General features: G+C 44.4%; 1 long non-coding RNA gene across 1 annotated transcript in view; it reads right to left on the reverse strand.

Moving 5' to 3' along the window:
- LOC126456984 (uncharacterized) overlaps window positions 1-25,756 on the reverse strand; it is a 265,781-nt gene that overhangs the window by 182,356 nt on the left and 57,669 nt on the right. The window contains exon 2 of the long non-coding RNA XR_007585423.1: window positions 10,004-10,035. This is a non-coding gene — a long non-coding RNA (uncharacterized LOC126456984). The remainder of the gene's footprint in view (window positions 1-10,003; window positions 10,036-25,756) is intronic.

Consider the following 25,756-nt stretch of genomic DNA (forward strand, 5'->3'; position numbering starts at 1 on the left):
AGTCCCGATCCGGCACACTGTTTTTAATCTGCCAGGAAATTTCAGCCCTTGACGTACCACACATGGAAGTCTCGTTGAGAGTTGTATTAGAAAGTCTTTCAGCAGCTTAAATGAAGATCCAAACTGTTTGATTGAAACCTTTCTAGACCCAAGGTTGGGAGTTCTTGAAGCTGAAAGAGCAAGACATAAGATCCAACTGTGTTTGCGAAGAAGCTTCCACAAGTAGCAGTACATCTCCTCTGACTGCTAAAAGAAACGGAGGAGACGAGACAGTATCAAATGTGAGTCTGGAAGCTTACGACGCGTTCCGGGACTGCCTAAACATCGCCATCTACGTCTACATGATTACTCTGCAATTCACATTTAAGTGCTTGGATGAGGGTTCATCGAACCACAATCATACTATCTCCCTATCATTCCACTCCCGAACAGCGCGCTGGAAAAACGAATACCTAAACCTTTCTGTTCGAGCTCTGATTTCTCTTATTTTATTTTAATGATCATTTCTACCTACGTAAGTTTGGCTCAACAAAATACACTCCTGGAAATGGAAAAAAGAACACATTGACACCGGTGTGTCAGACCCACCATACTTGCTCCGGACACTGCGAGAGGGCTGTACAAGCAATGATCACACGCACGGCACAGCGGACACACCAGGAACCGCGGTGTTGGCCGTCAAATGGCGCTAGCTGCGCAGCATTTGTGCACCGCCGCCGTCAGTGTCAGCCAGTTTGCCGTGGCATACGGAGCTCCATCGCAGTCTTTAACACTGGTAGCATGCCGCGACAGCGTGGACGTGAACCGTATGTGCAGTTGACGGACTTTGAGCGAGGGCGTATAGTGGGCATGCGGGAGGCCGGGTGGACGTACCGCCGAATTGCTCAACACGTGGGGCGTGAGGTCTCCACAGTACATCGATGTTGTCGCCAGTGGTCGGCGGAAGGTGCACGTGCCCGTCGACCTGGGACCGGACCGCAGCGACGCACGGATGCACGCCAAGACCGTAGGATCCTACGCAGTGCCGTAGGGGACCGCACCGCCACTTCCCAGCAAATTAGGGACACTGTTGCTCCTGGGGTATCGGCGAGGACCATTCGCAACCGTCTCCATGAAGCTGGGCTACGGTCCCGCACACCATTAGGCCGTCTTCCGCTCACGCCCCAACATCGTGCAGCCCGCCTCCAGTGGTGTCGTACCAGGTGGAAATGGCATGGCAAGCCGTTCCACAGGACTACATCCAGCATCTCTACGATCGTCTCCATGGGAGAATAGCAGCCTGCATTGCTGCGAAAGGTGGATATACACTTACTAGTGCCGACATTGTGCATGCTCTGTTGCCTGTGTCTATGTGCCTGTGGTTCTGTCAGTGTGATCATGTGATGTATCTGACCCCAGGAATGTGTCAATAAAGTTTCCCCTTCCTGGGACAATGAATTCACGGTGTTCTTATTTCAATTTCGAGGAGTGTATTTTCGCATTCGGAAGAGAAAGTTGGTGACTGAAATTTCGTAAATAGATCTCGCCGCGACGAAAAACGTCTTTGCCTTAATGACTTCCATCCCAACTCGCGTATCATATCTGCCACACTCTCTCCCCTATTACGTGATAATACAAAACGAGCAGCCCTTTTTTGCACCCTTTCGATGTCCTCCGTCAATCCCACCTGGTAAGGATCCTACACCGCGCAGCAATATTCTAACAGAGGACGAACGAGTGTAGTGTAAGCTGTCTCTTTAGTGGACTTGTTGCATCTTCTAAGTGTCCTGCCAGTGAAACGCAACCTTTGGCTCGCCTTCCCCACAATATTATCTATATGGTCTTTCCAATTGAAGTTCTTCGTAATTTTAACACCCAGGTACTTCGTTGAATTGACAGCCCTCAGAATTTTACTATTTATCGAGTAATCGAATTCCAACGGATTTCTTTTGGAACTCATGTTGATCACCTCACACCTTTCGTTATTTAGCGTCAACTGCCACCTGCCACATCATACAGCAATCTTTTCTAAATCGCTTTGCAACTGATACTGGTCTTCGGATGACCTTACTAGACGGTAAATTACAGCATCATCTGCGAACAACCTAAGAGAACTGCTCAGATTGTACCCAGGTCATTTATATAGATCAGGAACAGCAGAGGTCCCAGGACGCTTCCCTGGGGAACACCTGATATCACTTCAGCTTTACTCGATGATTTGCCGTCTATTACTACGAGTGGCAAATGGAAATAACAATATCCAGTGTGACGTTCAAGAAACTGACGCGATTGTGTTTGGAGTGACTGTTACTTGAAAACAGTCTGAATCGATCGCAATCGTCAGCATCATGTTTATTAGTCAGTCACTGCGACATGGTACCCGAATTTGACAAAGTTTGCCAGAATTTATCTTTCACTTCCTTGTTACAGGGTATATAGAAAAAGTCTTTTTTCTGAAGTTTTTCTTGTTTTTGAAAACTAGTGAAATAACTTATTACCACTTAACGCAGAGAAAATGGTCTTTATCCGTCGTAATTTGCCTCTAGTTAAGGATGAGTACTAGTTTATTTCCTTGCTAAAGTGAATAATAAACGGTGTTTTGATTCGAAAATAATGTGGTTTAATTAGTTTCTTGAGTATCTTAGATGTGAATTAAATAAAGTCGACTTTATGAAATTTTCGTAAATTAATGGAAATTCGGTATCCGCTGTATAGTGACCTATTATCCAGCATCCGACGGGTAGTAAATGTAGATCGGATAGCTCAGATACCACGAAGCTCCGGATATCTGTTTCATCTCCAATAGAGACTGAATTGCTTGTTCGGTTCAAACAATGTACGTCCCTGAACGCTCCTGCATCGCGAGCTTTAGTGAAGGAAAGAACTGGTTCAAATGGCTCTGAGCACTATGCGACTTAACGGCTGAAGTCATCAGTCGCCTAGAACTTAGAACTAATTAAACCTAACTAACCTAAGGACATCACACACATCCACGCCCGAGGCAGGATTCGAACCTGCGACCGTAGCGGTTGCTCGGCTCCAGACTGTAGCGCCTAGAACCGCACAGCCACTCTGGCCGGCGAAGGAAAGAACTATTCAAGTTTGTAAAGAAATTGGTAGGAACCATTTTGATGATCTAGTTTGCTTACTCATTTCCAACAACTTTGACTTCTTTACATACTTCTTTCGTGAATCCTCTTTGTGCAGAGCTTTAAAGCGCTTGCTGGGCAGAAGCTGATGGCTCAAATGGTTCAAATTGCTCTGAGTACTATGGGACCTAACATCTGAGATCATCATTCCCCTAGAACTTAGATACTTAAACCTAACCAACCTAAGGACATCACACACATCCACGCCTCGGTCACGGTCACAACGGCCGGCTGCAGAATCAGATATTCATCTTTCTTTGTAAAGTCTTTCAGTGTATAGACACAGTAGCGTGCTACTTTCGATAGACTCTGTGGGTCCTACCTGGAGCCGCTTTTTACTAGAAAGTGGTCGTTCCCACACTTCGCACCCCGTGTTACCTTTACATCAGTCACCTAGTTCTTTGCTTTGATGTCCATTGCACTGTGATCACCTGCTTCACTCTTTTACCGTCTGGTGACACCCTAGCTCATCTGCGTATATTCTTCTGTTCGAATTTTGTGCCGTTGATGAACATATCTGTAGATGTTGCAAAAAGGATGAACCTAATACCTATGTCATGTAAACCGAGTTTTCCAGGTTGCGAATGGAATACAATTTCTCTTCCCACTTCTGTCCCAATATTCATATCCCACAGTAGGGCAAATATGGTAATTAAGAAATAGATCAGGGGCAAGAAGATCTAGTATGGGGACAAATGGGTTAAGGCATTAGCCATCAGATGAGAACCCAAGGAGAGCTGGCTACAATAAGATCTTGTCCAACTGTGTAATGGACAAAATCGGGCCGACTGCAGAAGAAATGGTTGACAAATATCAGCGTGGTTTCAGAAAGGGCCGTTCGATTGTAGACAAAATCTATGTTCTGCGACACCTCACCGAGAAGCTGTGGGAATATGGCGATGAATTTCATGTTCTCCTCACAGATTTTAAGAACACGTAAGACTGCATTCACCGGGAGAGCCTGATGAACTGCCTGACAGAGTTTGGAATAGCCAAGACACACATTGTTCTAGTGCGAGCCTGCCTCACTGATTCAAAAGGGAAACCGAAGCTCGGGAACTAAGTCATGGAGAGAGTTAACATAAACACAAGCGTGAGGCAAGGAGATGGCCGGCCACTGTGGCCGAGCGGTTCTAGGCGCTTCAGTCCAGAACCGCGCTGCAGCTACGGTCGCAGGTTCGTATCCTGCCTCGGGCATGATGTGTCTGACGTCCTTAGGTTAGTTAGGTTTAAGTAGTTCTAAGTTCTAGGGGACTGATGACCTCAGATGTTAAGTCCCATAGTGCTTAGTGCCATTTGAACCATTTGCAAGATGGGATGCCACCGATATTGTTCAACCTGGTGCTAGAAAACATGAGGAGGGAAGCTTGCCATTAGAATTTTGAAGGGATTGAAGCAGAAGGTGAAGAGATCACATATCTTGCATTTGCCGATGAGGTAGCCCTGTTATTCAGATCTGAGGAAGAACTGATGCGACAGCGTGAAGGGGGCAGCGAACGCATGGTGTGAGGCAGAAATCAAAGCAGGATACAAGCCGCAAACCGATCGTGCGGTAGTCTGAGTCAGCTTTTGAAATTAAGGCATTTCAAACTTCGGCTGTACAAAATAATAATCTAGCCCGTGGGGCTTTATTGTTGGGAAACATGGAACGTCCAGTAAAATACTTAAATAACTTTCTCTTTTTCGAACTGAAAGTCTTAAGAAAGATCTATGGTCCAGTGCAAGATGAGGTCACTAGGGAACGGACATCCGTCATATTTTGATCTAGATGGTACATTGATGAGCCAAAACATTATGGCTATTGTCCAACGCGCGGTTGAATGCCTCCTGTTGGTGTTGCGCGCGCGTGACGCAGTAAGGAAAGAATGTAAGCGGGAGAGAGAGACGAATGGGCATTCATTATAGCGAAGGTACGTTGCATCTGAAATAGCGAAGCTGGTTGCCCGTTGACGTACTACTGTCGTGAGCACCTGTGGAAAGTGGTTGAAGGGTGGTGAAATAACGAGTAGACCGTACGGTATTGGACGACCACGTTTCATCACAAAACGAAGATGTCGAAGGATCCTCCACTGGGTAAGCCAGGATAAGCAGCGGTCTGTGGCAGATCTGGCAACAGTGTACAATGCTGGTGCAGGCACAAGTGTTTCGGAGCACACCGCTCAAAGGCAATTGTTGAACACGGAGCTCCACATTACACGACCCCTACGTGTTCCTGTGTTCACCTAACGACATTATCAGTTATCACTGCATAGGACACAGCATCCCAAAGTTTTCACGGAGGATTAAGTGAAACGTGCTGCCTATCGAGTGGCATATCTTGCTACACCAGATTGATTGTTGGGCCCTTACATGACGTCATATAGGTGAATGGCTGCGCGAAACATGCACCGCATCACAGATTGAGACCAGTGAGGGCAGAATATGCTATGGGGTACACTGAGTTGGACTTCCATGGGATGTGTGGCAGTAAACGAAGCCATCACGACAGCAGCGAACTACGTCAACGTTTTTGCGTATCACCTGCATCACTTCATTCTTGAAGTCTCCCCCTATGGTGATGACATCTTCCAACAGGATAACTGTCCGTGCTGCAAGGTCAGAATCGTGTTACTGTGGTTTGAGGTATATTATAGTGAACCCACATTCATGTCTTGGTCAGAAACTCTGTCCGATCTCGAACAGTCCACGGGTATACTGCCGGTCCATAGTGTCCAACGGGCACAATATTTCGGCGATCAGACATGTGGCCATGATCAGGTGCGTTGACTAACAGAGCCCCTGAGGGCGGGGGGCCGTCCTAAATTCCCTTCCCCCGCGAGGCGTTCTCTCCGCGTTCCGCGCCTGTTGCCGCGCGCGGGCGGTATCTGAGAGGCTGGCGTCGGCGTCTGTGGTGGCGTCGGTGAAGTTGCCTCGTCCGCCCTGGTCGCTCGTTCGTTTTCTTTGCTGAGCCTCTTTTTAATTAGACTCAGTGTTGGTTCCCATGCCTTGCTGAGGCTATAGCCGCAATCTCTGTTGATGAGTCCGTCCCTGGTACGAATTTCGATAGCCTCTCTAACGACGCTATCCCAGTATTTAGATGTCTGTGCCAAGACGCTGAAATGTTGGTAGTCCATTTCGTGATTTTCGGACAAACAGTGCTCTGCGAATGTCGACTTTTTGGGGTACATAAGTCGAGTGTGCCTCTGATGTAAGTCTTTCCACACTCACATGGAATCTGGTATACGCCGGCCTTCCGCAAACCGAGATCGTATTTGACACTTCCCAATAATGCTCGTGTTTTATTGGGCGCACAAAAGACTGTTCCTACTCGGTGTTTCCTCAACATTCGTCCTATTTTCCCCGAAAGTGCTCCAGTATACGGTATATAGGCGGTAGCTATCTCTTCCTCCGTGACTTCGTCCATCTCCACACGCTGTACTGTAGAGGCGGGGCCGTTCCGAGTACCCGTTTTTCCTAAATACAGTTTTGAGGTGTTCCAGCTCATGGGACAGACACTCTGCGTCCGAGATGGTGCGCACCCTGTGCACCAGTGTTTTTAGTACCCCATTCCCCTGCAAAGGGTGGTGGCAGCTATTTGCACGCAAATACAGGTCGTTGTGCGTTTTCTTCCTGTATACCCCATGGCCCAGGGTGCCATCTGTTCTTCTTTTGATCATGACGTCCAGGAATGGTAAACTTCCTTCTGCTTCGGTCTCCATAGTGAATTTGATGTTCGGATGTATGGAGTTTAGGTGTGTAAAGAAGTCTAGGAGCTTGTCCCTTCCATGGGGCCATATCACGCCGACGCCAGCCTCTCAGACACCGCCGGCGCGCGGCAACGGGCGCGGACCGCGGTGAGAACGGCTCGCGGGGGAAGGGGATTTAGGACGGCCGTCCGCCATCAGGAGTCAGTTCGTCAGCGCACTTGACGATGGCGACATGTCTGATTGCCGATATATTGTGCCCGTTGGACACTATGGACCGGCAGTACACCCGTGGACTGTTCGAGCAAGCAATACGCCGGTAGAAGATGAAGAATCACATCTGTCCGACCTGTTCGCATTGAAACACAGCTACATGCCTGTCAAACACCGACCTGTCATTTGCGGGAACTGCCTGATCTGTGCGTAGACATCTGATGCCACATGCTTCTGGAATCCTGTCAAGGACTTGCAGAATCCATGCCAAATAAACACTCTGTTGTACTGTGTTCGAAAAGTGAAAGAACACGCTGTTAAACAGGTGGTCATAATGTTTTGGCTCATTGGCTTATGTACAACAAACCGAGTATTGTAGGTCCGATTAAAACTAAACGTCGTATATGGGTAGGGCATACAGATCGGAAGAATTAGCACCAATGACCTTTGAAATCTATTGATTCCCCCCTCCCTCCTTTCCTCCCCTCTCCACTCTCCCCCTTTTCCTACGGAGGAAGACCACCATGCAGACCAAAGAAGAGGTGAAGGGTCGAGTTTTATAATAACCTGCTGCAGATCGGCGTGGACAGTTATAGGAGGCAGAAAACAGGAAATAGAAGCCAGTGGGGCAGGAGCCTTGTAGCTGCGTGCAGTTCTCTGAGTTTGACCGCGTAAAGTAAAGCAATCCGTCTTCAGGCCACAAGTGGCCCACCGGGACCATCCGACCGCCGTGTCATCCTCAGCTGAGGATGCGGATAGGAGGGGCGTGTGGTCAGCACACCGCTCTCCTGGTCGTTATGATGGTTTTCTTTGACCGGAGCCGCTACTGTTCGGTCGAGTAGCTCCTCAATTGGCATCATGAGGCTCAGTGCGCCCCGAAAAATAGCAAAAGCGCATGGCGGCTCGGATGGTCACCCATCCAACTGCCGGCCACGCCCGACAGCGCTTAACTTCGGTGATCTGACGGGAACCAGTGTACCCACAGTGGCAAGGCCTAGCCACGCGTAAAGTAAAATAAAATAAAATAATTAAGGAACCAAATGAGTATTGGGTTGTTCTGAAAGTAGACGCTAGTTGGAACATTTCAAGAAAAGAAGCAGCGTACTCTGGTGTATATATGCAGAATGAAAATTTGTACCAAGGCCAGGATTCGAACCTGGACTTCCTGCTCGCTTGGCAGACGCGCTAACCAGTACGACACCCTGGCACTGTCGCTTTGCACAACTGCACCGACTACCCTAGTACGGCTCCTTCCTCAACCCAGATTCCCATTCACGACTGAGCTCAATTGTTATTCCCCATAAACGCGAACGGTATTGAAGAGGCTCTCCAACTTCATTGGAATGGCACCTCAGCACCGAACGAAACGGGAAATCTTGCCCGAAACACAGGCAGAGGTTCTTTAATCAAATGAAACTACATGGTTCCAAAGATATTTTCAAGTCCGAAACATCTATGATGCATACATGCAGATTGAAGCACGAATGAAAATCTGTAGCGGTTCTAGGCGCACAGTCCGGAACCGCGCGACTGCTACGGTCGCAGGTTCGAATCCTGCCTCGGGCATGGATGTGTGTGATGTCCTTAGGTTAGTTAGGTTTAAGTAGTTCTAAGTTCTAGGGGACTGATGACCACAGCTGTTAGGTCCCATAGTGCTCAGAGCCATTTGAACCATTTGAAAATCTGTACCAAGGCCGGGATTCGAACACAAATCTCCTGCCACTAGGCAAATGCACCCACTTTGGCACAATGGCTTTTCACAATGCTTGCTAGCACGCATCCTTCCTCAGTCCAAATTCCCATTCACAACATAGCCCACTTGATATTACCCCTAAACTCTAATATGATTGCCGGCCGTTGTGACCGAGTGGTTCAAGGCGCTTCAGTCTGGAACCGCGCGACCGCTACGGTCGCAGGCTCGAATCCTGCCTCGGTCATGGATATGTGTGTGATGTTCTTAGGTTAGTTAGGTTTAAGTAGTTCTAAGTTCTAGTGGACTGATGACCTCAGATGTTAAGTCCCATAGTGCTCCGAGCCATTTGAACCATTCTAATATGATTAAAACATCTACGTCTGGGTTTTATGCACGAACCCCCATTTAGTTCGATGCTGAGGTACTATTCCAATACTGGTTGAGAGCCTGAGCAAGGCTGTTCGTGTTTAGGAGGAACACCAAGTGGGTTGGGCGTTTAAGAGGCTGTCATGTTCAGGTTGGAAAGTATGTAAGGAAGTAATTACGGTACTGGTAATTTTCACTTCGGATGGATCTAAGAAGACACTCTTATTTACCACGGGGGAAAGTTTAAAAATGCGGTGTATTAATATTGTAAGAGTATTACCACTGGAATATAAGGCCAACAAACGAATTCACCAATTTAATTCTCTAACTGGGTAAACAATAAGAGTTTTTCCCCCAAAAGGCAATAATATACTGTTTAGATTTCTAATTTACATTATATACCTACAAGAAGAAATTTCAGAAAGATATCGAGTTACTGTATTGTAATACAACCTGATAAGGTCGAAAATACATATTTTTGTGTTTAGTGTTTAACGTAGTTGAACACGAAATTGTAGGGTGCGAAAAAATATTCTGCTATGCATAGTTTCCCGTTAAACATTTTTTATTGTTTAGAGATGAGTTATAAGTAACGAGACGTTAAACGTGCGAGCATGTTCGTTTCTTTCTGTGTTACGGTTGTCACAACGCGATTGCAATGATTCGCCGGCCGGAGTGGCCGAGTGGTTCTAGGCGCTACAGTCTGGAACCGCGCGGCCGCTACGGTCCTGCCTCGGGCGTAGATGTGTGCGATGTCCTTAGGTTAGTTAGGTTTAAGTAGTTATAAGTTCTAGGGGACTGTTTACCTGGGAAGTTAAATTCCATAGAGCTCAGAGCCATTTTGCAATGATTCCTGACGTCGCCGTATTTACCTGTGAAGATGAAAATTTAATAATTGCTTCAGAATCCATTTACACTACCTGACAGCAGAGCGTTCGTCAGTGCGGCGTACCTGCAAAAAAAGAAATTTTATTATAAATTTAGGTTTAGGTAAAACACCAATGTTGCAGCTAAAGATTCAACTTAAGCACTCTTCCTATATTACACACAATTGAATACCAGTGCTGAAAATATATCGGGCTTCGAGACACCTTTCAAAATCCACTCTCCCTCATTCTCTATTTATGTTTCTTGTCAATGAACTATCCCACGCAGCTGTCTAAACATACTCGTGCGGCTAACGGCCTGACGCAAACCTTACGAGTTGACGTCAGTTGGACGGCTTGTGTGTCAGTCGTCCTAACTGTTACTTTGGCGTTTGTCTCTGTGACAGTCTGTATGTGTAGTGTAGTGAACTGTTTATGTTGCTGGTGTTGATGGGCGATATAAAGTAACGGGCGGAACCTGGAGTTGGCACACAGCCAACTGTTTCCGAATAGCACCAAGGGGTTGATAAATTTAATGGCCCATCCAGCCGAAGGGTCACCATCAAGAGCACCACTACCCTTACTTCATGAAGCACAGCTGCGGAGTGAATTGTAATCTAACCAAGACGTTAGCGTAACCTCTGACAATTAGGCCTTACGTCGTAACCCCTTCCTTGGCTCCTTCTTTCTAACGAAATAATGGTGACGGAAATTTTCTTACCAGCAAGATGTGAACATTTTTTCTCTGTGTTAAGTGCAGTCGCACTGTTTTCACGACTCACGTATATCACTTCTGTTGCAACGGCAGAACCTTCCCAGGCAGTGATAGGAACAAACAGACGCCGGTGTCCAAAGCTGAAGGACGAAAGTAACTACCAAGCTCAATGGAACTTTGACCATACATAAAAATAGCTGCAACAGTGTAATACAGAAGGTAACTGAAATAAATACGCAATGAGACAAACAGAAATGACACTCTCATTCAAAGATAGTTAAAAGGGTCCTGTAGTCCCGTTTCATTATCATTTTATTTGCTTTCCAGTGCACTTTGCATCCTACAGAACAATTCGGGTGTTTTCGGTGCTAAATTTCGTACCAGAGAAAACTGAGTTATGATCCAATCTAGCCGTAGCCTATTTCCTTCTACGATTTGCAAGCATCATACAGCTGTCATGTTAGTTCTTTTCAGACTTGCAAACGTGTATATAACGCCATTGCAAGTCTTACATGTCTTTATATGTAACTCAACTCTCGACTATGATTCCATAAAATGTTTATTCCTCGTTCTCCTATTTAAAACTCTCTGGCATGCATGCGTGAGTGAATGAATGAATGTGGGCCGGCCGAGGTGGCCGAGCGGGTCTAGGCGCTACAGTCTGGAACCGCGCGACCGCTGCGGTCGCAGGTTCGAATCCTGCCTCCGGCATGGGTGTGTGCGATGTCTTTAGGTTAGTTAGGTTTAAGTAGTTCTAAGTTCTAGGGGACTGATAACCTCAGAAGTCCCATAGTGCTCAGAGCCATTTGAACCATTTTTTGAATGAATGTGGGTGTGTTTAATTTTGCTGTACGGTGATTTAATCTTCCGCAGAGAATCAGCGGTAGTCTTACAGAATGGCCAACCCTTGTAGTTTTCAGATAGGCAAAGAGATTTGTTCCCTGCATATGAAAGTTACCGGTATTAGGTTGGTGGCGGAAGCCTCATCTCTGGGCTTTCCTGGCCACAGATTTGTGTGGGAGAAGTTTTAGTGTGAGATGGGCAGCTTGTAGTTCTCCAAGGGTCTGCAGCCGAGGTCTTTTCGAAGAAGGGTGAGTTGATTTAAGCGCGTGGCGTTTTGTCTCATAGCGAGAGGGGAGCTTTTTGTAATTCAGTCTCACTGAACTAGCACCTTGTGCAGTTTCTGGCCTCGCGTTTCGTCCAATAAAAATTGTTTTTCTGGGTCGCAGCAAGGAATGCAAGGCTGTTGCAGACTTTCAGTTTGATTCCTAATGCAGACTTTGGTCCGTAAGAAGAACGTAGCACAAAGGTGTTGCATATGTAGAAGCGATCTCAAGTAGGAAGTGCGCCCTCGGTTCAGTGTGAATGTTTGCGTGCCTCCGACTGCATGTGTATACATTCTAATCTTCCCCTAATCTTGATAATTTTCACCGTTGGAAAACTTCCATGTGGGTTAATATCAGAGTTTGTTGACCCTCTGCCACAACCCTTTGTCTATTCAAATGTGACCTCTGTAAAATGTTTATTGTTCGCGGCTGCATGGTTTAATGTTGCTAAAATTTGGCCACGGTACGTAGAAACTGTCTCTCCGCGAACCACGTGGCCACATGGCCACACGAGTTAACTGTGAGCCTAACTTTCCTGTGGCCCCCTGCCTATGTCCTAGAGTTTTCTTATTGCTTTGATTTTGGAATATTGAATATATCCTGTCCGGATTGATCAATTTTATTTGTGGTTTGTGATTTCATGTTAAGTACGTAAGCGTGAATGTGTGGCACTCGTTGAGACTGTTTCTCCGAATCGAAGTTGAACTTTAAATGCAACCGTGGTCCTCAGATTTACTCTTAATCATTTCTCAACACAGCGGAACAAACCTCCTAGCTTCGTTGCATGTTGGTGTTGGGGCCGTCCTTGCTGTTCTTTGAGTGAATGTGGGTCTGAATAAGAGTATTAAACCTTTCCCGTCCCCATCTAATCACGGCCGCGATTCTAAATTAAGAGATTCTGTTGTGAATCGTATAGCGCTTCACACGAAATCGTACGTAGTTACCAGGCAACGGCAGTTGTACAGATGTCTTATATCAATGTCTTAAGAAATAAATAATTTTGTTTCAATTCTCATCCAGGGTAGCGATGTTATATCTCCTTTATCTATGCCATTTACCTTGAAGTTTCCTTGTTAGCCCATTCATTCATAGTGTTTCCATGCGCACAGGTCCCATAATTAGTGTTCCCCTTTTGTTTAAAATAAACTCTTTAGAATAAATCTTCTTTTCAGGAACGTTGCTGCAAGCTGCTCTTATTCACAGTGTTCACACACTTTTTACTTTATTTTAATATTTGATTCATGTGAACAATCCCTGGATCATATTAATAGTTACATTACAATGAATGTTCTTTTATGAGTTTTCCTTATGACTAAATTATTTAATTCTCCAACTCAGTCGAACCTGTTGTTTGTCGTGTGGCTAGAGTTGGTGGCGACCCAATCTTTTACTTTGGTTTTAATGTCAGATACCATTTCCATTTGCTCGTGGCTCTTTAAGCCATCGCCGGCCGAAGTGGCCTTGCGGTTCTAGGCGCTGCGGTCTGGAACCGCGAGGCCGCTACGGTCGCAGGTTCGGATCCTGCCTCGGGCATGGATGTGTGTGATGTCCTTAGGTTAGGTTGGTTTAACTAGTTCTAAGTTCTAGGGGACTAATGATCTCAGCAGTTGAGTCCCATAGTGCTCAGAGCCATTTGAACCATTTTCTTTAAGCCATCAGGATATAGCTCAGGGCTCCATTCAATTCATAAACACCAGTTAAGTGCACGTCACTTACACAGTAACTACACTGAAGTCACTGTGATTCCTGATGGTCCCCGAACAACGGCGAGACATGGTACCTAGTAGCATGTGTGCTCACTACGAACGGCAGTGCATGCTCTGTAACGTGCTCCCATTCTGGCCACAGGATTGGCAGAAATTTCTTGTGGTAGGGCCTTCCAGTCCTCCAGTTGCGCGGTTCACGACTGCTGAATGGTCGTTGGTGCATGTTGACCTCTTCCTGATGCATCCCACACGATCGACGGGGATTTAAGTCGGGTGAGAGTGCAGCCCGGTTGGTTGGTTTAAAAGAGGGGGAAAGGAACCAAACCAAGAGGTCATCGGTCTCTTGTTCCTAATAAAACAATGCCATAAGTGTGAGAATATAACAGATGAGACATGTAACACAAAACGGAAAGAAAGAAAAGACCACAAGAACGAAGGAAAGGCAAAAACATTAAAAGGAACAAAAGAGGACAAGAAAACAACAGAGGTGCAAGAAACAAAAGAGAGTAAAACAAGGAAGCAGATTACAGTGGCTGGCCAACCACGAAAATAAAAAGGAAAAGCCAGCCACTCTGCAACACATCAAAACCTCCATCCTAAAAGCACTAGGGTGGAGGACGCGGAGTGACAAAGGACAAGCGCTAAAACTTAGATCAAATGATAAAACCTACCCTCACGATTAAAACGTAAAACTAAACCAGCCAATGAGGCGTTGTCAGATAAAATGAGCGGCAACGAGTCCGGTAACCCAAAATTTCGTCGCTGGGCAGTCAAAGTGGGACAGTGCACCAGAATATGGGCCACTCTGAACCGGGCGTCGCACCGACACTGAGGTGGGTCTTCACGGCGCAGAAGGTAGCCCTGGATCGCTCAGGCATGGCCAATGCGGAGCCGGCAGAGACCCACGGAGTCCCTGCGAGAGGCCATCATCGAGGACTTCCACACATTCGTGGTCCCCTTAATGGCCCGCAGTTTGTTGTGCGCACTAAGATACTGCCATTCCGTCTCACAAAGCTGAAAAAAACTTGCTGCATAATAACATACGCAAGTCAGTTCCGTGTAGCCTGTTTGGCCAGCCTGTCAGCAAGTTCATTTCCTGGGATTCCGACGTGACCAGGGGTCCAGACGAACACCACTGAACGACTGGATCGTTCCAGGGCATAGACAGACTCCTGCATGAACGCTACCAAAAGATGACTAGGGTAGCACTGGTCGATAGTTTTTAGACTGTTCAAGGAGTCAGTACATAAAAGAAAAGACTTCCCATGGCATGAACGGAGATACTGAAGTGTACAAGAAATGGCCACCAGCTCTGCAGCCATCGGGTAAGGAATGCTGTTCAATATGGCCGCCGTGAACGTAGGCAAAGCCAACACGACCATCAGCCATCAGAGCCCCGGAACACGTCAAGAATCGAGAGGAAGTGACAGCGGAGAGCCGCAGGGTTAACGGAGTCCTTAGGGCCACGTGAAAGGTCCAGACGAAGCTGCGGCCAGGGTGTACACCATAGAGGGGGCAGTCCGGTCCAGGTGCCACATGTCCTATCGGTCGTAGAGATCCTCCGCTGCGCTGGTCGATGCGGTCGTGCATTCTAATCCATAAAAATGGAAGGAGTACAATATCACAAGAACATTGAGCGATGGAGGTGCCCACGAACATTGTCGAATATCGACGTTGACGTACAACGTCATTACGTCCATGGAACCTTATGTTTTCCCACAACATAAAATCCGGACCACCAAAACGTCGATATTCCACAGTATTCGTGGGCGCATTACGTTTTCTCAGCGCTCCCCATACGATGACACGCCCTGAATTGTCTAACATGAACATTTTGGTTGTCCAAGAGTTGTGGTATGGGGAGGCGTAACGTTCCATGGTTGTACTGATCTCCACATCTTTGAACAATGTACATTCGCCGGTCAGCGTTACTATAACACTGTACTACATCTTCAAGTACATCTTTTCAGGGTGTATTCGGCTCTGATTACATTTTTATGGATGCCAATGCGTGATCACAATGAAAACCGCAGATTAAGGAGATTATCCAACGACATAATATCGGGCGATAGAACTGATCTGTCCGTTTCCCCGACGTAAATCCCGTCGAGCACGTGTCGGATAGGTTGGGGAGAGCTATTGCAGCAAGTGCACATGGACCAATGACCATCCAGCAGTCGTCGGCTCCGCTGGTGGAGGACTGCCACAATAACTCCTTGCCAGTCTTGTGTCCAACATGGGAGCATGTTGCAAAGCATGCATTACTTCCGTGGTTTTCACACACCCTATTAAGAAGCATGTTCCGTTTTTTTTTCCTTTTTTTTTTAAATATCACCCGGGAGACCACCATGAATCGCGGCGACATCAGTGTAAATATTCTCTTCCCAGTGTCATTTCTGTTCGTCTCACTGCGTATTTCTTGCAGCTACCTTTCGTACTGTAATGTGCTGTAGGAATTCTTTCTACCCACGGTCCACGTTTTATCGAGCAACATTACTTGACATGGACACGTGATGCGGAAGTTACTTCTGGCCTACTTCAAAAACAAAATGACTGTTGTCGGTTCGTAGAGGCTTGTAGAACATTCGCTGACCGTAGATGGCGAGCGAAACGATAGCAGCGGGCTCAGGCAATATTCCAACAATACCCGCCGGGGTGAGATGGGCGACGTCATTGAGCCCGTGAAGTACAATGGACTTCCTGGTCAAACTCGTCTACTCGTGGTGAGTTCGTTTCACATTCTAGCGTTTAAATCAGCCGCCTACCATTTCGCGACTACGTCAGTGACGTCAATGATGAACTGAGTTCTAAAGCTCCTTTTACACCAGACACTTTCTTGTATCAATCGACCATTCGTAGCAAGTGTGTCTACCGCAACGCCTCTAATGTTTTATTTCTGTGTGCTGCCTGCTGTGGTGTTTGGCACCCAATTGGTAAAGATGGGTCATGAAATCAAAAGCTAATAAAAAGAAGCTATGACGGACCGGTCGTTTCACAAAAGGTATAAATATACTAACAGAATTAAGGAACTAGTAATGAAAATAGAATTTCTTAATGACAAATACAAAGTTAATAATTCATGTTCTTGAAAAATATGGTCCACACCACCGAGAACTGAGAAATGGGAAGAGTGACGACCAAATATGTCAATACATCAATTTAATTTTGCTCGAGGAAATAATAGAGACTGTTTGTTTTAACCAGGGAGAACTAAATGGGTCAAACAATACGCATCGTGTGAAGAAAGTTCTAAGAGAGAAAACATTTAGAATAGCGACTTCATCTGTGCTGAGACAACCATCCCTTAACCCCCACCACCCCCAATCCCCATGGTAGGGGGGTCAGGTTTTCATTTTCAAATGGGAACAGGACCCCCGCCCCTCCCTTCTTTTGTTATTCCAGATTCGGATTCTGCGCCAAAAAGTATGTGGGGTTTATCGGTAACAATTTTTTAGATTCGTAATAGATGGCGCTATAGTCGACGACAGTGTTACGGTGATTGGACGGAAGAACTCACCGATTCGTTGGGACTCGAGAAATCAAGCATACTGATCGCGTGGTGACCCACCGAAATTAACTCCCAAGGGAACAAAAAACTACGTTACGTAAAATGCAGCTTATTTGCTGCACGTTGAACTGTCAATACGTAATGCTTCACTGTACAATCAAAGGTGCAAAACTAAATTGTTTAACAATAATATCAGCTATTTAGAGCAAGAAAATTTACATTTTATATAAAATGTAAATTAGGATAAAATGAGTCGGTTCTTAACTGAAAAAATAAAAAAATTGAATTTTGTCGATTACAGTACCATCTGCCTCGAATAGAAAAAAGATGTTTCCGGTAACCCCTGCGTATTTTTTGGCGCGGAATCCGGATCTGGAATAAAAAATTTCCAGTTTGAAAATAAAATATTGACCCCCTATGGAGAGGTGGGATGGGTTAGGAGATGGCGATTTCAGCTGACACACATGTCATCCCTGAAAATACGAACTTTTCATCCGGAGCATCTGTGTCTACCAAAATGGGCAGCCCGCAACATTCCCACCCTTCTCGTCTGGAACACTTTTTTCGTATGATGCCTATTTTACGAAATATTTTGCTCCAAACCAAAACAAACACCCCGTATACATAAATATACACCAAACAATATTTAGGAGCCAATACATAGCACGTTTGTAGTATAGCCTCTGTGTCTAATTTTCCTACTGAGGGCAACTAACATCAAAAACTATTTTTCCTCCACTACACAGACTGACGTATCAAGCTTGAAGAAAGTCAGAGCGTGTAACAGATACTGACTAGAAGCAAGTACATCCACATCCATTTGCGGGGATATTTCAATAGTATTTCACCGTTCGCTGCTATTCCAAATAAAAGCTGCAGACGGCTCCGGATTCTAGAAGCTTCCAAGTAGTATTCTACATTCAATTCGCGGTTTTTTTCCTCATGTTAATAGGCAAGGCCAAAATCTACTAAATTGTATTCGCACATATTTGTATGTTACCTCAGGACAAAATAACATGTACAACTCTCATTCAAACTATAGTCTCTCAATTAAGTATACTGTAGCGAGTAGGTACCTATTATAAAATGATATAGTCGACTGTTATTAATTGGAACCCTGATAAATCGAATTTTTCGATGAATCGAACTAGTTGTCCGGTACCTCGAAATAACCTCAATCAGTGAAAGAAATGACATACATATGGTACACCCCATAAGTCGAAAGCTTTTCAGCTCTTCATAGCTATTGCGACTTACACACATTTGAACTTGCTTTCTATAGTCAAGCCACAATCTTACTCAGGAATGTTTACCCCCACACTTTCCTCCACACCCATAGTTTGGTAACTCAGCGTGTCTGCCACCTACCAATGCTTTCTTTTAGTGATGTTATGCAATAAACATATTTTCTCCCACGTGATTAGTTAACCGATCTATTCATCTGATCTCCAGCACCCTTCTGTAGCACAGCATGTCAAAACCTTCTACACCTTTCCTGTCTGAGCTGTTTGGCGTTGACGTTTCACTTCTCTACCACGCTACAAAACTCTCTAATATTATCAGAACAGATTTGCTAACGCTTAAATTTACATTGTACGTTAAAAATATTCCTTTTTTTCAGAAAAGGTTTCTTGACATTGTCAGTCTGCAATTTATAACCTCTCTTCTTTAGTCATTGTATTTTACTCCCCACATAGCAAAATTATTTTCAACAACCTAATTCTCTAAGCAATGCCTGATTTAACTCGACTGTACTGTACTACCTTTGTTTTACGTTTGTTGGCGTCCATCTTACAGGCTTTTTTCCAATTTCTATCCATTCCGTTGAACTGATCTTCCAAGTCCTATGGCGTCTGTAACAAAATTACATTGTCGTTGCCATACGCCAAGGTTTTTATTTTTGTTCTCTGTGAAATTTTACACCTTTTCCTTCCATCCCATATCCCTGAACTCTTATAATGCCAGTCTGGTTTCTGTACAAGTTGTCGATAACGTTGGATTCGCTGCATTTTATCCGTTGTACCACGAGAATTTGGAAGATTGCATTTCAGTTAACATTGTCAAAAAGCTTTCTCTAAAACCACAAATAGCATAAGGATATGTTTGACTTCCTCCAGTCTTTCTTCTAAGCTATGTCATGGAGTTAATGTTGTCTCTCGTGTTCCTAATTTTTTCCTGAAACAAAACTGAACTTTCCCAAGATCGACATGTATCAGCCGTTTCATTCTTTAATAAAAAATTCCCATTATTCATTATAACTATGACTTGTTTAGGCTAGTAACATTCACAGCATATGCTTTATTTGATACTAGCTGTTATCCGCAGCTGTACTCAAGTATCAGTAGCTTCGTTATGATGAATGATGGTAAGTAAGCAGCCTACTGTAAGTGCAATAACATCAGCTCCCTCAAGTGCCTGTCTGTCTGAGTAAGTATAGCTCGTCACATGCTCCTCGCTCTCCCCTATGTAAAGAGTGGCATGGGCAGGAGTGCGGATATAGGCACTGTACGACTGCAGTAGTGTGGAAGTATGGATTAAAACATTGAAGTTTGTATAAGCATTGTATTCATTACTTCGAATCGTATTATGTAGCAAGTATCAACCAATAAAAGCATTTTCACAAACATGATGAAGTTCAAAAGTCAAAGAGTAAGTATTTTTCCATAATTCGCGTAAAACTCTTCAGATCAATAAGTACCTCATACATTTAATTGTTGATTAATTTTCGTCCTTGTTTCATCTGAATGTTGCTATCTTGTTATTAAACTGATTAAAATTTGCATTATAATACGTAAACAGGAATTGAAATGACACTTTGTAACCCACTTCGTAAATCATTATCCTCTTATCACTAAATAAAACGGGTAAAATACAGTGATTTTTCTGGAGGGCAACATTCTCGCCTTTGTGTGCGACCTTTACTTAAAAATCAGCATGCATATTGTATGAGAATTCTTACTGTAAATTTGTTCAAATACAGCAGCAGTTTCTTCAGTGGTAAAATTTAATGCTATTTTCTTCTGTTTCACGACATTGTCAAATTTTAATCCGAGCCGTAGACTGTTAGTGTGGTTAGTTCGTAATTTCCCGTGTATCCCTTGCACTCGCGCCACCTAAGTCGTAAGTTACGTGAGTGTTCGAACAGGCTCGAAATCTCGAGCCCGTTCGAACGCGAGTATCGTTTGCCCAACCCTAGATTATAGTGAGCAGTCATCAGATGGTGTTTTTTGAACTCGGGTGACCAGTACGATCGATGTTCCGTGTTTTGTGTGTCACCATGGCGACTGAAAGTTACAATTACATCGGTGCTGTGACGCAAATTCCTCAGGCAACTTCCACTACTGACAACACTTCTTCCCAGAAAGTGGCAGTGCGCGCGCCGTCGAATGGCACAGACAGCTGGAGAGCCTGTTGTCACAGCAGATGACATCCAACGAGCGCTATGCCAGTTCATCATGAGGGGAAACATTTTTGAAGAGCGTTACGACACCTTAGCGCTGCAAACCACGAGGCAGGTCTACAACTCACGAACGGAAGTCAAAACGCAAATCTCATCTGAGCAACAGCATGCTCATTGTAGAAACCTTTATCAACAGTTGGGGGCCAGTAAGCATGGAGCCGCTGGTCAACACGGAAACGATACACAGAACCTTAACAGATATAAGTCATATTTTTTTGAGTGTGGCTACACACACAAGCCCCGCAATCCGCATCATATCTTAATAAGAAATAGATCTACAAGGTGTATAACTTTGCTTCCGCCATTTCTTCCCCAACATTTGAGACTTTAATGAAACAAATTGGTATCATTCAAAGTATTTTCCATCGCTGGCCACTACTTTCTCCCATCTTTCGGGCAGTATACGAATCCCGCGTCGAAAAAATTGTTCATCTTTTGAAACGATCCACGAATCGATCCAATTTGTGACTTCTTCATGAGATCGGAAGTGCTGGTCAGTCTTTCCATGCGCCATAGATCTAAAAAAGTGATATTCAGAGGGAGCAATGTATGGAGAATACGGCGGGTGGGGTATGACTTTCCATTTTAACGTTTCCAAGTACGTTTTAACCTCTTTCTGCGACGTGGGGTCGAGCGTTGTCGTGCTGCAAAATCACTTTATCGTGCCTCTCACTGTATTGCGGCCGTTTGTCTTTTAATGCTCTGCTCAAACGCATCAATTGCGTTTGATAACGAGCACCTGTGATTGTTTCACTTGGCTTTAACATCTCATAGTACACGACGCCGAGCTGATCCCACCAAATGCAGAGCATGATCTTGGAGCCGTGAATATTCGGTTTGGCCGTCGACGTGGAATCATGGACGGGATACCCCCATAATTTTTTGCGTTTAGGGTTATCGCAATTAACCCATTTTTTGTCCCCGGTCACAATGTGATACAGAAATCCCTTCCGTTTTTGCCTCTGAAGCAACTGTTCACAAACACACAAACGCCGTTCAACATCTCTTGGTTTCAACTCACACGGGACCCAAGTTCCTTCTTTCTGAATCATGCCCATAGCCTTGAGACGTTTTGAAATGGCTTGCTCTGTCACTCCCACTAATCGTGTCAATTCTTGTAGAGTTTGACGCGAGTCTTCACTCAGCAATGTCTCCAATTCTGCATCTTCGAAAACATTCTCTCTTCCACCACTATGCCGGTCTACGACGTTAAAATCACCATTCTTGAAGCGTTGAAATCACTCACGACACGTTCTTTCACTAATATCGTCCATACTATACGTACTTGAGAGCATTCGAAGAGACTCAGCCGCTGGTTTCTTCATATTGAAACAAAACAGTAACACCTCCCACAAATGACGAGAATTAGGCTCGCAAACTGACATTTTCAAACAAGAACAACTTTATGATGCAGACACGAATCTACTAATGTTTGAATGAGGTTATTTTGACCGAGGTCCAAGCTAACTGCCCGACGTCTGCGATCTGTTTCTTTCGACGGCTACTTACCGTTGTCGCTCCCTATCGGCAAACGGTGGAAGCAAAGTTGTACACCTGGTATAATTTTTAACGAAGTACGGCAAGAAACATCACCTAGAGGATCTCTGCTCTTAGATAAACTGGAACATTATCTGCAGGAATTTATACAACGACTTTCTACCATCCAGTGTTGGAGCCATTTGGTACATGATAGTCAACCAAAAAATTGCAACCAACGGAAAATAATACAACATTCACCTTAGCACAAATTTTACATGGGAAACATGTGGTCTCGCTGATACGTCAACTCACTGATTTACCCGAGGAACCGCATCTGTTATCTGGCGTTATATCGGAAGGAGACTTGCGATCATACATCGCGCAACACAGAGGGAATCTTGAGGCTTCCAAAGCTGCGATATCCACGTTTGAAAACAACGATGTCATTTGGATGAATAGACAGATGGATGCTAACGTAATTCACAATCGATTAGACGTCTTAAACGATTATTTCTCGCACGTGAAATGAGAACATCAAGAAAAAAGAATCCATAAGAAACATGGAGTATTATTTGTCAATTGGCTGTGTACAGTGATCATACCACAGTAACAAAAAAGAAGAAGACGTAGTAGAAGAAGAAGAAGAAAAGGAAGCCCCAGCAATGATCGGTTAAGACTGAAATATTCCGAAAGTGTCGAGCTTTCATTCACACTTCGAAGAAACCCAATACACAACACATGTCAAAATTTGTGTTGTACTTCTAAATCTTAATCTTTTTCTTGTAATCTCACTGTTGTTGTGGTCTTCAGGCCTGGGACTGGTTTGATGCAGCTCTCCATGCTACTCTATCCTGTCCAAGCTTCTTCATCTCCCAGTACCTACTGCAACCTACATCCATCTGAATCTGCTTAGTGTATTTATCTCTTGGTCTCCCCCTATGATATTTACCCTCCACGCTGCCCTCCAATACTAAATTGGTGATCCCTTGATGCCTCAGAACATGTCCTACCAACCGATCCCTTCTTCTGGTCAAGTTGTGCCACAAACTTCTCTTCTCCCCAATCCTATTCAATACTTCCTCATTAGTTATGTGATCTACCCACCTAATCTTCAGCATTCTTCTGTAGCACCACATTTCAAAAGCTTCTATTCTCTTCTTGTCCAAATTGTTTACCGTCCATGTTTCACTTCCATACATGGCTACACTCCATACAAATACTTTCAGAAATAACTTCCTGACACTTAAATCTATACTCGATGTTAACAAATTTCTCTTCTTCAGAAACGCTTTCCTTGCCATTGCCAGTCTACATTTTATATCCTCTCTACTTCGTCCATCATCAGTTATTTTGCTCCCCAAATAGCAAAACTCCTTTACTACTTTAAGTGTCTCATTTCCTAATCTAATACCCTCAGCATCACCCGACTTAACTCGACTACATTCCATTATCCTCGTTTTGCTTTTGTTGATGTTCATCTTATATCCTCCCTTCAAGACACCATCCATTCCGTTCAACTGCTCTTCCAAGTCCTTTGCTGTCTCTGACAGAATTACAATGTCATCGGCGAACCTCAAAGTTTTTATTTCTTCTCCATCACTATCTGCAATAAACTGTAAATATAACATTAAAAAGAAGCAACTTGAAATGACGCCTCGTAGCTTGTTGACAGCCTGAGTGTTGTATGTAAGACGCATTCTCTAGTTGACAATTGCAGACACAGTATGCACTGAGAATGCAGGATTATTTCTACCTCCATTTCACGTAACGATTTCCAGTGCTCAAAAGGATATAGAGAAAGAGGTTTCCCACAGCAATAAAAATGCGTCTTGAGGGTGTGAAATATTTTGTTGAGCAGTTTAGTATAAGCCTGTGACAGTATAAATCGTTGAATGGTGTGGAGGAGATAGCAAGTGCTTGATGGGGTACACTAGTGTTCAGACCGACAGTGCAGCGCAATGGTTCCTGAGTTCGCCATGTGTAACGCAGCACAGGGTGCGATATTACTTTGAAGGAGTTGAGGGTTTGAGGAGACTGACTTCTAACATAGAACTGAGTCAAATGTTCCTATCTGCAGGAAATAAACTTATTTCGAATCGTGAATAATTTGACAGAGCACGAAAGAACAAACTCGAAGCTAGGGACGTACACTACAACACATTCACTGTGATTTGCTGAGATCTTCGAGAGAACCAGTCATACAAAACTGCTCCACCTGACATGTAAAGTATGTGAGACACGTGTAACACTCTGAGACTTCAAGAAGAATGTAGTACTTACAATCTGTACTAATAACAAAGCTGTAAAATCGCCGTGTCTGTCTGTCTGCCTCTGAACACGCTAATCTCCAAAACTACTAGAGAAATTTTCATTGGGTTTTTGAGGTAACATGATTAAAGCTTTGGGAACCGTACAGGCTTCATTTCATCAAAATCAGATCACAAAATAAAAGATATCCATACAATTATATAACTATGTATGTATGTATGTATGTATGTATGTGTGTATGTATGTATGCATGTACGTACCAAATCTTCTCTGAAATAACCTGACTAATTTCAGTCAAATTTGGTACACGTATCACTAACTGTTTGAAAATAATTGCTGTGGGGGTAAGAAACAAGGACCTATCAAACGCGTGGGGTTGAAAAAGAATTGTAGACCACGATACGCGAACAGCCAGATTTTGTTCGTGCAGTTTTTTGAGAACGAGAGCACTTCGTGATTTGCAACACACTTTACACATAATTTCAAACCTTTAAAAAAGTTTTTCTCACTGACACCCCCCGCAGAATGATGAAAGGAAAACCGTTTATTACTTAGTACATTTTCGCTGTTCATTTTCGCACCGTGAATGACGTTTTAATTTACTACTTCTTTACTATGAACTATATTTGCGGGACATTTTGCAGTACTCACATACACTATTGAATGTACATAGAAAATAATTTCGCTAGACGACGCATAGTTCAGGATATATGACATTATAAACACTGAGATACATGAAAACTGCCGCATCATGAAGGACATTTAAATTTATTATTACTGACCCGCTGAAACGATTTCGAAGAGCTTTCTTAAGGAGATATATTGAACCCTGAGGAAGAACGTAGGCAACTAACGGACGAAATAGTTCGAGGTGAACTGACAGTTACTGCTGTTGTGAGAATGAATTACAACGAAAAGACCAGTCGTGGACAGAATCCTGATTGCAAGGTCTTACTTGCATATAATTTTCCGTTTTTACATATGACCTGCACCCTAGAAGATTTTTTAGTCCGTATTTCACAGTTGTTTTTATTATAAACATTCTTAGTGTATTAAAAACGCTAACGCAGGTCGTGGACATAGCATTAACAACAGTCGCTGGATCGCGGACGAATAGATAGATCGAACAGAACTTGAGACTTCCCGGACTGTGACGTAAGCTGTTGGAACAGTTCAGCCGTGCCAAACACAGCCCTACTAAAAACTAAAATTCGTAGTTCCTTCGAGGAGAATCCGATACAACTCCACGGTGTCCTTTCGGGGGAAAGTTTGAGGGCTTGGTCGAGCAAGACTGGCGCAACCTTCTCCATTCGACCACTTTTGCTCTAGGTGTCTATTAGGAACAATACCATGCTCCTTGCAACCCCGTTCGCACCACAACGGTGAGGGAACAAGGTGGGCAAGTGAACACCTTGAGTGGAACCTGGGTGAATGATGGCGGTTTCCCTTCCCGACGACTACAGGATTTGTCCGACACCTGATGATCGTTGTAGGAAGTTGGGGAAGAGGTCTCAGGCATGCAGTCCCATGGGTTCGGCAGATAGGCTGGTCTGTCGCGTTTCGGG

This window comes from Schistocerca serialis, chromosome 2 (genome assembly GCF_023864345.2).
Source record: "Schistocerca serialis cubense isolate TAMUIC-IGC-003099 chromosome 2, iqSchSeri2.2, whole genome shotgun sequence".
Classification (NCBI taxonomy): Eukaryota; Metazoa; Arthropoda; class Insecta; order Orthoptera; family Acrididae; genus Schistocerca; species Schistocerca serialis.